This window comes from Canis lupus, chromosome 5, assembly GCF_048164855.1.
Source record: "Canis lupus baileyi chromosome 5, mCanLup2.hap1, whole genome shotgun sequence".
NCBI lineage: Eukaryota > Metazoa > Chordata > Mammalia > Carnivora > Canidae > Canis > Canis lupus.
In genome coordinates, this window is record NC_132842.1 from 75450374 (window position 1) to 75467089 (window position 16716).

At 54.0% G+C, this 16716-nt stretch overlaps 1 long non-coding RNA gene across 2 annotated transcripts; it reads left to right on the plus strand.

Annotated features, from left to right (window-relative positions):
- Positions 1-279: 279 nt before the first annotated feature.
- On the plus strand, positions 280-16259 carry LOC140634178 (uncharacterized). Of its 2 annotated transcripts, none has more exons than XR_012031690.1 (4): positions 280-1502; positions 2890-2934; positions 14375-14428; positions 15130-16259. It is a non-coding gene; the product is annotated as an uncharacterized lncRNA (long non-coding RNA). The 2 variants fall into 2 exon arrangements; XR_012031691.1 differs by having other exon boundaries at positions 281-1502; positions 2893-2934.
- The last annotated feature ends 457 nt before the right edge of the window (positions 16260-16716 follow it).

Here is a 16716-nt window from a genome sequence, read left to right on the forward strand (position 1 = left end):
AGACAACTGCACTGGTCATGATCCAAAGGCAATTAGAGTAAGTAGGCAGAGAGGGGCCTTGTGCCATGAGGGCACCTAACCGGCAATCTTGGAAGGTTCCAGAAGTAAGTGACCTTTCAGTTGAGGTCTCAAGCTTGAGGAGGATATGGTCAGGCAAGTGGAATGGAGTCAGTCTCCAAGCAGAGGGAACAGCAGGTACAAGGCTCTGGGCAGAAGGAGCATGCTCTTCATGGCTCTCAGAATCCAAACTTTTCTCAGCTACCGTGTGCCAAGCCCCTGGGACACGCTGGCACAGTGGTTAATGGCTCAGGCTCTGGAGCCTCATCGCCTGGGTTCGAATCTTGCTTTGCACTTACTAGTTACGAGACAACACATACGTTCCTTGCCTCCCTGTGCCTCAGTTTCCTCATCTGTAAAATGGGAGTGATACTAACAAGCACTTCCTAGAGCTGTTAGAAGCAAATGGGATCATTCATGCAAAGGGCTTGACACAAAATAAGGGCTCAAGAAACGCTGGCAACTCTCATTGGTGATAAACCACACCCACTGGGCACCTACTGTGTGTCAGACACCATGTGGGACATTCCTGTAAGTTCGGACTCACTGCCCCCCTCTACAGATGAGAAGACTAAGGGCAGAGGACCGAGTTGCTCAGGTGGAGATGAATTGAGGTTCTGGAAGAATCGGGGGCACCCTCTTGAAGAAGATGGTGGCTGTGGCAAGGTTTGAAGATGGGCACCCTCCCCGCAGAGCGTTTCAACCCCTGGCCTCCCCGGGTCTGGTGACAGGACCAAGGGGCCGCTCCGGGCGCTTCCAAGGCCTTCCAGGAGTCCCAGCGAGGGAAGGCCCCATCAGGCCAGGTTCTCAGACCACAGAGCCTCGAGCGAGCGTCAAGCAACAAAAAGGCTTTTCTCACTCTGGATGAGTCACCAGACCGAGAGAGAGCAGACGCCTAGTCCCTGTGCTGAAGAAGACGAAACCACACATCTGAAGAAGTTTCCCACGGCCACCACTTGCTTTAAATAGCTGCAGAGAAGTGGAGGAGGGAGAGAGAGGGAGGGCTGGGGGAGGCAGGGCTCTCCCCACCAGGCCCTGGCTGGGGTCTGCACCCCGCCCCACGCAGGACTCTGACCCGAGGGCCCCTGGAGGCTGGCTGCCGATGGGAACCCGGGCCTCACAGGCACCAGGGGGACCCAGCAGAGGTCCTGAGCCTATGGTGGACCAGAGGCCAGAGGCCAGACAGACAGACAGCTGAAGAGACATCCAGTCGGGCAGCTGGGTGTAGGGGCACAAGCCCAGGAAGGGGGAAGTTGACCTCACTCTGCACCCCGGCACAGCCTCCAGGCCCCCAGCCAAGCTTCCTCGCAGGTCACCTGACTCCCCTCAATGCTCTGGCTCCCCCCCTGCCCGCCTGGGTTCGTGACTGAGCCCTGGGCGGCGTTTCCGGAGGCAGGCGGGACCCGGGGCTGCTGACGCACTTGCTGCCCCCCGAGGAGGGCCAGGTGAGAAGAGCGAGCCCCCATCCCCCTTTCCCGTAAATGAGCTCACCCACCCAGGCCTCACAGGGATTCTAAGAAGTAGAAGCCCAAGCACCTGCTCTTAGCCCACCAACTCGGCCTCCCCACAGTGGGGTGAGGCCCGGAGTGGGGGTTGGGGAAGGGGTGGGGGGTCCTCACTTCTCTCAAGTTCAGACCTCCCGCCCAGGCTGGGGTTCAGGGACTGGCCAAGGTTGCTTCCCCTTAGGTGTGGAATAACACCCTCTATATCCAGGCTGTGCCCAGTTTAGTTCGGGGTGACTCAATGTCCTGGGTCCATTTTTCAGAGGGTAACCTGGGGAACCCCCAGAGACACCTAGGAAAGCAGTCTATTTCCTTCCCAGGCTGGGATTAAGCAGCCTTTAGGGGCCAGCAGCGGCTCACTGTCAGCCCTTAGAAACTGAGCCAAGGCCCAGAGAGGGCAGTGACTCGCCCACGGTCACACAGCAGGCCAATGACAATCCTGCACCTCTCTGCTGCACAACCCTGGCCAGCCCACCAGTATCTCGAGTAAACATTTCTTGAGCATCTACTAGATCCTTTGAGGAGTGGCCCAGCATTAAACAAGCCTAACAATTTTGACTAAGAAGTCAGGAGACTGTAGTCAGTCAGGGCCCTGGGCCAGGGGCTCTTGGTGCTGGCTTCTCCAAGTCTCTAGATCTCTGGGCTTTGAAAAAATACGGTTTCTGAGACTCCAGCCCTGAGACCACAATTCAGTAGATTGGAAAGGGGCCCAGGAATGTGCATTTTATAAAGCACCTCATTTTGACCAGGTGACAAAGCTTTGGGACAGACTGTGAGTAGTTAGTGAGCAGGTGCTGCCCCCAGGAGAGGGTGATTGCCAAGAGACTCCCCAGAAATGATGAGCACTTAGGGAAGGGTCGAATGAGTGAGGCCCCCCACGCCTCCCGGCTGCAGGGAAAGTGGGAGCAGTGCCTGCAGCACCAAATGTTTGTTCCCTCTTGCCCCGGCACTCACAGAACATGGTTCCCTCAGCCTGCAGTGCTTGGTGGTGACTCTCCGGGTAACCTGGGAAGCAATGTGGAGCCCGCGGGCTGGGCCGGCTGGATTTTAGGGGTTGAGCCTGGAGCAAATGGGGCCGGCCCCTGGGACAGGCTGAGCTCTGCCACTTAACCTGGCCTTGTGCCAAGCACGGTGTCCAGCTGAAACCAGGGTCAGGGAGACCTTGACTGATTGATCGGGGGTGGGGGTGGGGGTGACGGAGCCGGTTCTCTCTGACCCTACGGCCGAGGAGGCCCTTGGTCCTGCATGCAGTGTCCACTTCATAAGGCCACCAGCCCTCTCAGAGACGCTGTGTCCTCCTCTGTATGATGGACGGAATGATTTCTTCCAGTAGATGCGACCATGTGGAAGGACAGTGGCTGGTCTAGAGTCACAGGTGAGCTCACGGCAGCGGCCGACCCCTCTGCAGGCCCAGACCAGCCCCCGGGTCGGGTGCGTCCCCAGAACCTCTCTGGCCTGCGTGGTGGTCGCTGCAGGGAAGCAAAGTCCTGTACCAATGGCTCTGAGTGGGGCCGCCGCCTGTCGGCTCTGGGGCCCCCACTTCCAGGGCCCCGTTTCCTAGTCTGTCACACAGATACCCCGAACTCCAGAAGGTCCTTGTGAGGATTAAAGGAACAAAATCATGTGATTATGTGAAAAAGAAGAATGATGTCAACAAGCTTTATCGATTTTTATTTCTCACTAGAACGTTCAGTTCCAGGAGTGGGAACTGTGTCTGTTTTGTGTCCGGGGCCTGACACAGGGCCTGATGACACTTGGGAGGGGCTGTTTGTGTTCGTGGAGAGGAGAAGGAGAAGAAAGGCTGTCCTCTCCGAGCCCGTGCTGTCGAAGGCCGCCTCGGCTCTTGCTGTACACGAGTGTGTGTTTCCACGCATGCACACTCCCGTAGGGGGGTCTGACCCCATGTGGAAACGTGGCTCTGGGCATGGGCCTGTCTGGATCTGTATTTTGCATATGAGTCTAGTGTGTGTGAATTTGCATGTATGTCTCAGTTTGTGTGCCTGGACGCAGGGACTTATGTGTATGAGTGTGCTCACCCCACAGGTGTCCAGGCCTTCTGTAGACATATGCCTGGGGGCAGGTGGTTAACTCTTTGAGGGGGGGTGGGGGGGTGAGGTTGCCCCTGCTCTCCTGACCTCACCCTTCCCCAGGGGCTCCAAGTTATGGGCACACCTGGGGGTGCTAGACTATGCAAAGCAGACACCAGGCCTGGGGAAGCCCCTGGAGAGCCCTCCCTGAGGATTGGCCAGGGCTCCTCCCCCCCTCCCCCCCACAAGCCCCACCCCAGCTCCCTCTACCTCCACTCCCTGCAGTAGGGCAGCTTGACCCCTTCGGGGCCCTGTGGTCCTCCACTCCAGGGCTCTCATGTGTCCACATGCCCCTGCCCCTCCTGCTCTCCATCTTCCCTCCTGGTACTGTGCCTGGCACCTCCCTCCTTCCTCTCCAAGACCCTCCTCACTTCTGCATCTTCCTAAAAGCTGCTCGTGTGAGCCGCACTGTGTGCAGCAAGTGTTTAGTGCTTCAGCTACTTCATGCTGACCATCTGCCCACATCCTCTCCCCACGGCCCCAAGAGAGAGGTCTGGCAAGAGCTTCCCATTTTACCGAGGAGGAAACTGAAGCTCGAAGAAGTTAAGGAATTTATTTGCCCAGACTCACAGCAAGTGAGAGTCAGAGGCAAACCAGGGACTGCGTTGCTGCCCTGCCTCAAGTCACCTGAATGGCCAAGCCTTGTGGGCTGACCTTATGAACCCATCCACCCCTAGATGGAGCTCAGGGGTCTGGGCACCATCCCATGTGCCCCTGGCTTATGAGATGGAGACCCTAGGCTCAGGAAAGGGGCTCTTGCCTGAGCCATGGAGGAATCATGGCCCATCCCCTGCTCCTGGCCTGAGTCACATTAGGGCCTAGGAACTTCTGAGCCCACAGCCGTCAAGCCAACTCAAAGCCCCCCAAATCTTCCCAATGCCTGGTGATCCCCACAAAGAGATCAGAGTCCCCTCCAACAGGGTCGTTATTTTTCCCCCCAGAACACACTTCCATTTGGCAAGGGTGTGTGTGTGTTGGGGGAACCATGTGGCTTTGATTTAAATTTCACCCTGGAAAAACAATGGTTTGGATTAAGGGAAGAAACAGTTGGTGAAAAGTCATGAAAAGAAAGGAGGGGAGAAGAGGGGACCATTGTAGCAAAAATGGGCCCCAAACTTTCAGACCCACATTCCAGAGGTTTCTCAAGGCCTGCCATCCAGCCATAACCTCCTACCCCGGCACACTCCTGTCCTCTTCAGTAGCTGAGCCAGAGAAGCTCTGGGAGCTGGAGGGGGAGGTCCCACTGGTCCCACACTCTTCTCTCACAGGGAAGGACACTGAGTCTCAGAGAGGGGCAGCAACCTGCATGGGGCTGCGAGAGCTTCCATGGCGTGCAGAGGAAGAGGGGTAGGGGCCGGGCCATGGGACCTGCTGGTCCCACTCTGTCAGCACAGAGCTTGACCTCTCTAGGACTCAGATTCCCCACTGAGAAAGGGAAGGAAAAGGTGTTATGGCATCTTAAATCACCACTGGAGCCGCATAAAGCCCAGGAACCCCACGCAAGGGTCGTATGTTCGGCTCTGACGTATTGACCCTTTGCTCATGCCAGGCTCTGTGCCAAAAGCCTGCATCTTTTGGTCTCATCACCTGCATGAGACTTCCCAATGTTTAAAATCCCCACTTCACAGATGAGCAGACTGAGGCTCTGAGAGGCTAAGAAGCCTGCTGAGATCCACCCTGGGTCTTGAGGCTAGGTCTCTGTGGTGCCAAGAACTGTTTCTAACCACTGGGTTGTGAGCCTGAGGCCAGGAGAGCAGAGTGGAGGGGATTCAGACGAGGGAAGTCAGAGCCAGGAAAAGTCTGGAAACACGCTCACAAGAGCATTGCACGTCTCCTGAATCACCAACGCTCAGAACTGGTAAGGTCCTCAAAGGTCATCCATTCATCCTTCAGAGGCCAGAAGGGGTACTGAAGCCAAAGAGGGTGGGACGTGTCAAGGTCACAAGGGGGTGGTGCAGGGCCCGTGTCTCCCAAGGGTCAGCCAAGGGTTTGTAGTGGATATTCCAGATTGTCCTAGGGCTGTGTGGATGGCTTTCACATTTGGGGCAGCAGGGCCCCCAGGCCAGCCCCAGGGAGTGCAAGGCCTGGGCTCTTCCAGAAGCCATATCTACATCTCTGACATGGCTGCTTAAGGTCAGGACACCGTGGCTATTGTTATGGGTCCATGTCAGAGCAGGGTCAGGGCTCAGTGTGGCCAGGGCAATGTGCCAGGATGAATCAGGACTTGGTCTGTGGCTGGGGTCAAGGCCAGGGACTCCGAGGCAATGATCGGACTATGGAGGACCAAAGAGACTTCAAGTCTTGAGACCAGTGTTGCAGTGGTGTGGCTGTGGGAGCTCGGGCAGGCTAGGACAGGGGTAGGGCTGCAAGTCTCCAGAATGGGGCTCTGGAGTCTCTGGAGGCAGGAGATGGGGGCTCTCCACACCATGCAGCCCTCCTTCACACCCCAAGGCCTGGCTCCAGTGTGGCTGGATAGTGGCCACCCCCAGCTAGCCTCCCCTTCCCCCAGGACGACCACACCCCTCTCCTCTGGGGAGAAGCAGCTGGCAGTCAGGCCCTGCCTCTCCCTGACTTGCCTCTTGTGGGACCAGAAGAGCCATCTGCCCCCTGGTTCTAGGTCCACCTGTGCTCAGAGCCCAATCTTGCCCTGCATGAGTAGGAGAGGAACCATCTGGAGGCCAGGAGAAAGGCCGTTCTGCAGGGCTGGGTATGAGGGTGCCGAGCAATGGTCTGTCAGGGGCATCATTTCAATTCAGGGCACTCTTTGAAATGCTAAACCCATCCCTGCGCCTCATCCGGAACTATTCCTATTACTGAGCACTTACCCCGAGCCAGGCCATAAGAGGTTGAGGCCAATTCCCGCACTTTATGAGAGAGGAAATGGAGGCTCAGACCAGCACCTTCATGTGCTCCAGGTCACCAGCCAGTGGGGATTGGGTTCACCCCAGGCTCGCCAGCCTGAGACTGGAGCCATACCCACACCTTGCACGGCCTCTGTCCCAGGGGACTTTACACGGGCTGACTGCCACAGGGCGGGTGAGAAAATCCAGCCGTGGGAAACATCAGAATTGTGGGAGAAATGGTTTCCCCGCAGTGGGGAGAGAACCTTGGCTGCCACCACGTGACCTGCTGACCCACCAGCCCCCCGGCATGTGCACGGGGTGGCCCACCCTAACTCAATGATACCAATGATGGCAAACCATCCTCAAGAGCCTACCATGTACCAGATTCTGTTCAAAGCAATTTCCATGCATTTGCTCAAATTACCCTTTCAACTACCCTATGCGGGACTAATTATTCCCTTTTAAAATTAAAAAAAAAAAAAATAGCACAGAGTTCTCATACACCCCACACATACCCAGGTCCCCCTATTATTAATATCTGACCTTTGTATGGAGTATTTGTTATAATTACTGAGTTGAGGTTAACTAACATGCATACCTTATTCAAATGTCTGTAGTTTTTACCTGATGTCCTTTTTCTGGTCCAGGATCCCACCCAGGATACCACACTGCACTTAGCTGTCATGTCTCCTTAGGCTCCTCTTGGCTCTGACAGATTCTTTGACTTTTCTTTTTTTTTTTTTTTTTTTTTGATGACCTTGACAGTTTGGGGAAGTGCTGGTCAAGTGTGTGTAGAATGTCCTTCTGTTGGAATTTCTCTAGTGTTTTCCCCATGATATTCCCCCTGGTGTTATAGGATTTAAGGAGGAAGATCACAGAGGTAAAGTGCCTTTTCATCACATCATGTAAAAGACACATACTGTCCCCATGGCCCATCATTGTTGACCCTGACCCAGACCACTAGCTGACAGTAGCGTTTGTCAGGTCTCTCAACTGTCAAGTTACTCTCCCCGCTCTCCGACTCCTCCCTTTCTACACTGTTCTCCTTGGAAGGAAGTCAGTAACTTATTTTACAGGTGTAAAATCTGAGGCACAGAGAGGTTAAGTAATTTGTTCCAGGTCACACAGCAAAGGTAAGATCCAGGATTTGAATGATGGCAGTTTGGCTTCTGGGGCCATGCTTCTAACCAAATGCCATAAACCTCTAGGAGCATAACAAGACAATTATAAAAAGTAGCATTAGGGGCACTTGGGTGGCTCAGTTAGTTGTCTGCTTTAGGCTCAGGTCATGATCCCAGAGTCCCAGGATCAAGACCCGCACTGGGCTCCCTGCTCAGTGGGGAGACTGCTGCTCCCTCTGTGCCTCGTCTCACGTATGCTCTCTTTCCTCTCTCTCTCTCTCTCGCTCTCTCAAATAAATAAATAAATAAAATCTTAAAAAAAAAAAAAAGAAAGAAAGGTAGCATTAGCACTATTTTAGCAAAATAGGGCAGTGTAGGACAAAGCTCAGAAACTCAGAGCCTGGGCAGCCTGGGTGGCTCAGCGGTTTAGCACCACCTTCAGCCCAGGGCCTGATCCTGGAGACCCGGGATTGAGTCCTGTGTTGGGCTCCCTGCATGGAGCCTGCTTCTCTCTGTGCCTCTCTCTCTCTCTCTATCTCATGAATAAATAAATAAAAATCTTAAAAAAAAAAAAAAGGAAAAGAAAAGAAAGAAAAGAAAAAAGAAAAGAAAAGAAGAAAAGAAAAGAAAACTCAGAGCCACACAGGCCTCAGTGTCAGGCTCATTCTTGCCACCGAGACTTTGAGCAAGTCACATCACATCACAGGGCCTGACACATAGCAAGCGGTCAACAAACAGGAACTTCAGAAGGTGTGGACAAATGGTAGGTCTTTAGAACCACGCTCCAGGCCAAGAAGACACTGCACAGCTGGGGCAGGAGAGCCAACCTGGGCCTCCGGGTTCTGTCCTAAGGGACAGGGCCCCTCCAGCCCATCCTACTTGGAGGATAGTCAACACTGCCTGCCTTAACTCTACTGAAAGGATCAGGGTCAGATGCAGGTGTTGCTCTTGACCTTGTCTGCTCCAAACGTGTGACTACCACATGCTCTGAAAGCAGTAAAAACTCAACTCTGAACAGCTGGGCAGGAAGGGACCCCAGAAATCACCCTCCTCCTATTTTACAGAAGAGACAACTGAAGCTTCTGGGTAGGAAGGGACTTAGCCAGGGCTGGACAGTGAGGTACAAGCTCATGCCCAGCCTCAGGAGGGGTGCCTTGTGATAGCAACAGGCGCTTATGCTTGCCTGTGGGAAGCCTCCAACACGTCTAATCTCATCTCTCATCTAATCTTGCCAGGGCCATACAACCACTGGCCGCATCTTGCTGAGGGGTGTCCCCTCGGGGGCAGTTAAGACTATATTCACCTATCAGCAAATGGAAGGGGTGAGAGGAGCCTGGCTCCTGGGCACTGAGCCGTGGGTCCTCACTGCGCTGTCAGCCTCACTTACAGTAGCGCAGCTCAAGGGGACCCCCTGAGTGGTCCCCCTCATCTCCAGCCCCCTAACCCCAGCATCTTTGCAGAAGTATGGCCCCTCTTCATTCCACAAGGAACACTGCTCTGTTTGCCTTCAAGCCCATCTCATAAGAGGTAAGAGGAAGACAAACCCACAGACACAGGCAAAAGGACCCCCACGCCTGCCACTGTTTCCCCTGGTGGATTTTCCCTCTGCTTCTAAATGCAGAGGGGCCAGCCAATCTGGAGGAGAAATCAGGCTGGGGGGCTGGGCAGCCATGGCCAGGGGTGGGTATGGCTGGGGTAGGGGGTAGTATGTTGACCAACCAAATGCAATTATTTAGCATCAACCTTGAAAAGTGTCAGAGTCCTGCTGGGTTGAGGGGCCCCAAGACCCAGTTCTAGTGTTGCTATGTGACCCTGCACCAGTGACTTGGCCTCTCTGGGCCTTTCTTGCTTCGTCTAAAAAATGAGGGGCTTGGGGCCATCAGTGATTCCTGACCCTGGCTACCCTGGGGATCTTTTTAAACCCATAGTTAAGGTCTGGGGTGGGCAGGTGATTCAGCTGAGCAGCCGGATAAAGGTCCCCGAACAGAAGCTGTGTCAGGGGCTTTCTGGCTCTAACATCTTACCAGAGCGGAGGGACGGTGTCCGGCTCTGCCACTTACTGCCCCGTGCGCTCTGCGCCGCCGTCCGTGGCCAGTCCCAGCCTTCCCTGCAGGAGGCGACTGGGAGGATTAACTAACCTGGTTGCGTGAGGTTCCGCCACACCCAGAGGAAGGACTGGACGAGCTGGCGTGGAAGAAGTGGGGTCGACAGGCCAGGCCGGGGAAGGGGCCTCGGCGGGTCACACGGCCCGAGTAGGGAGGAGGCCGCAGTGGGCTTTGTCCCCGGCTTCTCAGAGCGGAGGCTTCGCCACAGGCCGCCCAGGCCCTGCCCTCCTCCGAGTGTGCTCCCCGGAGCCAGAGCCACCCTGGGGCGCGGGGTCCCCGGAGGCAGGCGGCTCCCCACGGTGGGGGTGCAAGCCGAGGCCGGCGGCTGGGCAGACGGGGAAGCTGCTTCGGGCCCAGGCCGAGAGGGGCGGCCAGACATGGGCCGACGTCCCGAGACTGTGCTGCTCATTCCAGACCCGGCTCTCGGCCTCTCCCTCCGGCAGCTGCAGCCCCGGGCCCCCTCGTGCCACCGCCCCCAGCCTGTGCCCCACGGGCCAGCGGTGTGACAGCTGCGGCGGGCGCGGGGGAGGCTGCTGGTGCCGCGGCGCCCGCTGGTCGCGTCAGGGCCAACGGAGCTCACTTACACCCAGAAGTGTGGCTCCGGACAAGCCGCTGCCTCCCTCACCTGCGGCTGCTCAGGTCCAACTGTGACGCAGCAGAGATGAGCCGTGACGTCACGCCCATGACAGCCGCCTCCCAGGGCAGGAGGTGCGCGGGCGTCATGTCGTCATTTGGTCATTTCTGCCTCTGCTCTCCAGGCCCTCGCTGGGCGCCTGCTCTGTGCCCACCTCGGGGCCGAGTGGCCAAGCCGCTGGTGCACAGCGCAGTGCCAGGAGAGAGACTTGAACTCAGGACCGGTAGGCTCCCAGGGCTCCCAGGGCTCCCGGCTGGCAGCGGGTGGCACACGGTGGCAGGCAACTGTTGTCGTGTGGCTCGGTAACGTCTGCTAGAATTCAGAAAGCCCAGGCTCCGGCGTCATTGCGGGCCCTGGATGAGACTCGCTGCTGGGGAGCGAGGAGTGTGCATCCCAGGGCCCGGAGGACAGCTCACACCCGGTGTGGGGACGGTGACACCTGCAGCATAGCCTGAGCACCAGGTGCGCTCCGGCCGCTTTCCATCCACGCCCGTCGCCAGCATCCAAGAGTGGAACTGCCCTGCTCTCTGTTTCACGGATCAAGAAGCTGAGGTACCGAGACGTTTAATAAGCAGCCCGAGGTCACAGAGCTGGGAAGAAGCGGTCCTCCCGGGCTCCATCCTTGAACAACTGTGCTCTAAGATGTTAAGCGTAGACAGCTGCATAAAAGAGGTCTCTAAATGAAGCACCTGGACGCGCCAGACTGTTCCCTGGAAGCCCATCCCAGCTCTGCCCCTTACTGGCTTTGTGACTTTGGGCAACTTGTTCAATCTCTCTGCACATTTCAGTTTCTCCATCAATGAAATGGGAATGAAAATCAAGTGTCCACCTCCTGGGCTCTCATGACGCTTCATCTGTAAAGTAGCCTGGCTGAGACCAAGCCCCCGTGTAAAAGTCAGCTATGGTTATTTTACAGTGTCGATGGTACAGTGGTTACTTCTGGGAGTGCGATGGCAGGAGGGCTTCCACTTTGTTCTCACCACACTTGGGTAACATTTTGCATTTTTTTCAATGAGCATTTACCTCTATTGTGATATACATTTTTTTTTTAAATAAAGAAAACCCTCTGGCTGAGCTGAGAGGTGTGAGTAGGCGTCAAGAGGTCTCTTGCGGCTAGTAAGCTGCTGTCTTTAGAGAAAAAAAAAAGAGGGTGCATTTGATTGTACTTCATACAGCCTGAGTCACAGCTTGTGGGTATGTGAAAGGCCAAGGCGTTTCCATCCAGTTTAATGAGAAACGAATTTGCCGCCGCTGCACATGTGGCCGCAGAGGGAGCACTGGACCTCGAGCCCAGCAAGTTGGCTGCTAGCCTCCCGTTCTGCCAATTACTTGCCATGAAACCTTCATTTATTTGCTCAGCAAACTCGGCCGGATGCCTCTTCACTGCTAGGCCCTGCACCCCCCGGGCTCTGAGTATCCACTGCTCATCAGGCCCAGTGTGAGCCTTGGGGGACAGGACAGGACAGAGGTGGCTCCCATCCTTCTATGACCTAGAGTCCAGCAGCATAGATTAACACTATCAAATCATTCACAAAGAAATATTAAATTGCCACCTAATGAGTGCAGCGGGGGAGTGCAGGGTACAGGTGCTCTGAGTCTCTATAAAGGCAGGAAGTGGTCAAGGCGAGGATGCATCACAGGGAGAGAGGACAGCATGAGCAAAGGCCAGGTGGTGCAAGGGATCATAGTGAGCCTAAGTGAGTGAAAGTGTGCCTGGAATGAAGGGGGCAAGAGGGGAGCTTGGCATGAGACGAGGGAAAATTGGGTTCAGGGGTGGGCCATACAGAGAGGGTTGTGGTGGAGATCTGGCCTTCATCCCCAAAGCCACAAGGCCAGAAAGGAAGCCAGTGAGATCTTACCTGGTGAGATCTCTCCAAAGCCTAGAGAGATTAGGTAGAGGGTCAGAGTGGACCCCTGCCAGTCTCCAGTCCCTTGAACTGCACAGGGCTAGGCACAGAGAAGCATCAGTAAATAGCTCTTTCCCACCCCCACCCCCCACCATATCCATTCTCCATCCACTCACAGACAAAAAATTTAGATAGCATTCCTTTTTGTTTGTTTAAGAACTTATTTTTCTGGTTACAAACTGTGTACTCTATAGTGAAAAGCTCTTGATGCTGGGATGTAAGCCTGGGAAAGGCTTTTTGCAGAAAGCTGACTGGCCCTATGGAAGCCTCTTCATTTCTCCGCAGCCAGTGATAGTGCTCTGAGTGATGAGTTGATGCCATGGGAATTAGGGATTCAGCTTGCTTCCTCAGGTTCTCCTTCAGTGAAGAACAGGAGCTAGAGGATGTAGCTAGAAGGATAAGAAAGAGCTCCTAAGCCTATTCTAGGAGTCGCCCTAAGACTCCTGGGGTCCTCAATAGGTAGAGAGTTCCCCAGTCCCAGAGTATGTAAGCTGTCAAAGTATATTCAGATATATTTATATATTTTAAAGTATGACTCCCACTCAAATATAGATTGAACAAATGTTTAAAAATTTGTTTAATTCACAAATGAGAGCAGTGTAAGATGGCAATGCTGTTTCAAAGGAGATTAGAGGAACCGTTACAAAATACTAGAGAAAGAATGTTAGAATAAAATGGCTCAGTTACATACAAAACTGTTAATGTCTTAAAGGGCCAACAATCCATAACCTTTTGGGGTTTTCTATTAGACAGAAATCTATAAGTGAACATATACCTTCTGAAGTCAGGCCTTTTCGGGGCACCTGCGTAGCTCAGTCGATTGAGCACAAGATTCTCAGTTTCGGCTCAGGTCATGATCTCAGGGTCCTGGGATCGAGCCCTGCATCAGACTCCACACTCAGGGCAGAGTCTGCTTGTCCCTCTCCCTCCCACTCTGTTCCTACCCCCATTTGCATGTGTGCACGTGCTCTCTCTCTCTCTCTTTCTCCCCCCCTCCAATAAATAAATGAAATCTTTTAAAAAAATAAAGCCAGGCCTTTTAACAGCATACACTAAGCCAAAGGTACATCCGTCCAGATAATTAAGTACCGGTGGCAGTCCTCTTAAACAGTGCTCCAATACGACAGCAAAGAGACACGTCACCTTCTCTTCGTCTATTTCCAAGTGTCAGATGATTTTCTTAACAAAGCCAGGCAAACAGCTGCAGTGAGAAACTGCAGGAAGCTCTGCTGACAGAGGGCTGGGCTCGTACATTATCTTTTGCTGTGTAAAAGACTATCCCCAAATTTAATAGCTTAAAACAATAAACATTTATTATGTTGCAATTTCCGTGGGTCAGGAATTGGGGAGCACTTGAGTGCCTCCTTCTGGCTCAGACTCTTTCATGAGGCTGCACTCATGCAGCCTCCCTGGGGCTCAGTCCCATCTGTGGGAGCAGCCACGGCACCATGAAGGTGGAACCAGCTCCGGGAGCTTCCACCAGGGGTTTGGTTCCTGCCTTGGCCGGGTGTGGGGGACAGAGGGACCGCCTCCCCCTCCCTCCTTGCTTCCCAGACCTGTCCTCACTCAAAGAGGTGAGCAACCAGGATGGTGGGCAATGACCTCCGGGGACCCCTCGCCCAACTGACGCCCAGGATCCGATCTGGGAGGACAATTTCAGGGGGAAGCGTGGGGCAAATCCAGCTGAGAGGGAGTCTGCCAGTTTAGGGGGTAATTATTTTGCAAAGCTTTACAAAGTTTCGGAAAATCTTGTTTCTCCCTCCACTGAAACCATTGTTTTTCAAGGGAAATTGAATTAGAAGGTGGTGGCTGGAGGACCCAGAGAGGGAAGAGTAAGCCACATGTTTTTCTAACTAACTGTGCGTCTGTCCTGTGCCAGCAAAACCAGGAGCTCCTCGCGCTCTGTGTTTAGGACCACCAGGGCTGTGGCCAGGGACGGGAGAGAGCCCCTAGCAGCCCTGGGGACAGTGGCAAGGCCGGAGGTAACCCCTAAATCAGTCCCCTTCGTCCCAACTGGGAGGACAGTGGGATTTAGCTGAAAGGTGGAGTCAGGCCCTTGGTGCTCAGATGTAAGCCTTTTGCTGAAAGGTTTTGTTGGACTTTTCTATCTCTCTGCAGCCCTGAGTTGTGAGTGGATCAGAAGGCAAGATGGGACAAAAGCTCTTCTGTAAGGTGAGAAGTACTGCTGTCTTCATTGCAATTAGATCACCAACATCACCTTTCTGAGAAATGGCCAATCAGCACCCTCCACCAGGCTGGTTCCATGTGATGGTAGACACTGGCTGGGTGCTGTGCAGCTGAAACAGAGCTGGGTGGGAGAAAGTGCAGGGATCGACTAGTGATGCCCGCTGTGGATGCTGGGGAAGCAGTGACACGTATGCCAGGCACTCACCAGCTCTGATCTAGTCCAATTCCCTCAACCTGCTGGTAAAGAAGCTGAGCCCTGAAGAAGTAAAGGGGCATTAAACTTTCAAAAGGTGATTCTTCTTGCTTCACATGCTTGTTGACATGTCCTCCCTCGAAACCCTTCAAGGGCTCCTGCTGCCTAAAAGAATAAAGTCCAAAATCTTTTTCCCTGGCTTTTCAAGAACCACCCTGACCTGGTTTCAAGCACACTTTCCAAATGTTATTTCCCTCCCGAGGACTGTTCCAACGGGGCAGGACTGCATTCACCCTGCATTCCCCACCCCCAAGCTTTTGTCCATGCTATGCCTATGCCTGGGATGCCCTTCCCTCCCATGCCCTCATCAGCTTTCTCTCCCACCACTTCTAGCCCAGACCTCACAGCCCACCCCTTCTATTTTCCCTCCTGCTCCCCACCAAACTGTACACCATTAACAATATTCCCCTGTATTCTCTCCCCTGCTGAACAGTGAGCTCCTGGGACTAACCGAGTCAGCTGCATTTTCCCCCCTCTCCCCTCTTCCAGCACAGAGCCAGGTGTATGGATCCTTAGCAAATACTGAGTAAATTAAATGGAGGTGGGGACCTGAAGACTCTCTGATGATCCTTTATCCCTAAGTATGAATGAGCCCAGTGCAGAGGAAAGAGCCCTGCCCTGGGGGTCTGTCACATGGTCTGACTGCATGACCTTGGACAAGTCTGATATCCTGCCTGGACCTCACCTGCACAGGAAATGAAAGGACCCCTCCAGTTCTGGTAGGTGATGCTCACTCGTGCCTCCCAGGAGAGAAGGAGGCCTAGAACTGTCTCATGAGGGTGGAGAAGGGGCCCCGCCACTCTGTGCCCTGAAGGCCTGGCCTCTTGGCCCAGCAATCGAGCCCCCTCCTCCTGGGCCATGTTTTCTCAGGCTGCCTGGGAGACTGTTTCTCATAAACCCAACTGTCATGAAGCCCTTCCTGGGCCAAAGTGATCTGTGAGCTGGAAACCAGAAGATGGCTCCATCTTCTCTATACACTTGGCAAACTGAAATACCTTTAAGGGGGGCCAGCTTTGATTAAAGACATTTACCTTGTTAAAAAAAATGTATATGCAGACACATATGTGTGTATGTATTTAGACTCATTTAAAAAAAAAAAAAAAGCACATTCCTGCAAAGAAAGAGAGGCTCTGGTTGAAAGAAAGAGAAAGAGAGAGGGGGAGGAGATGGAGAGAGGAGAAGTGAATTCTAATGATTTGGGCATCTCCGTAAACGACACAACTGTGTGCAGATGTCCTGAGTGGGCTTTCAAAGCCTGCTCCACCGGCCACTTGTCTTCGCCTTCCCCATGCTCCTGGAAGATTCCAGCCTCTAAGCCTTTGCTCCTGCACTTTCCCCACCTGCTATGATCCTGTCGGCTCAGCCTCACTGTGCGTCAGGGAGACAGGACAGATGATGGATTCGGGGTGTGGGCTTGGAAAGGCATGGGTTCCAGCCGTAACTCTGCTTCTTTCTTGCAAGTTACCTCATCTCTCTGAGCTTCAAAATTCCATCTGAAAAAAGAGATAGTAGGAATATCACTCAATATCACTATTGGCTTCAAATAGATGTAAATATTCTAAAATGCTTAGAATGCTGTGTGGTATATTTTAAGTGCATAAGTTTAAATAATGTTAAGGTCCATAAATGCTCCAGCATGCCTTTGCTGACAACTCAGCCCGCGACGCTCCTGTCTCCTTCCCACCTCACTTCCACAAGACCCTCCATATGGCACTAGGATGCAAGTGCCATGGGGACAGGAACAGGTCTCTCAGCCACGGGACACACAGTGCCTGGTCAGTGTCTGTGAATGAATGAATGAATGAATGGATGAATGAGTATGCAACATGGCCTGCCCTAGGGGTGGGCGGGGGGATGGTTTGTTGCAAGAAACATTGACTGAGGGCAGCCCGGGTGGCTCAGCGGTTTAGCACTGCCTTCAGCTCAGGGTGTGATCCTGGAGACCCGGGTTGGAGTCCCACGTCGGGCTCCCTGCATGGAGCCTGCTTCTCCCTCTGCCTGTGTCTCTGCCTCTCTCTCT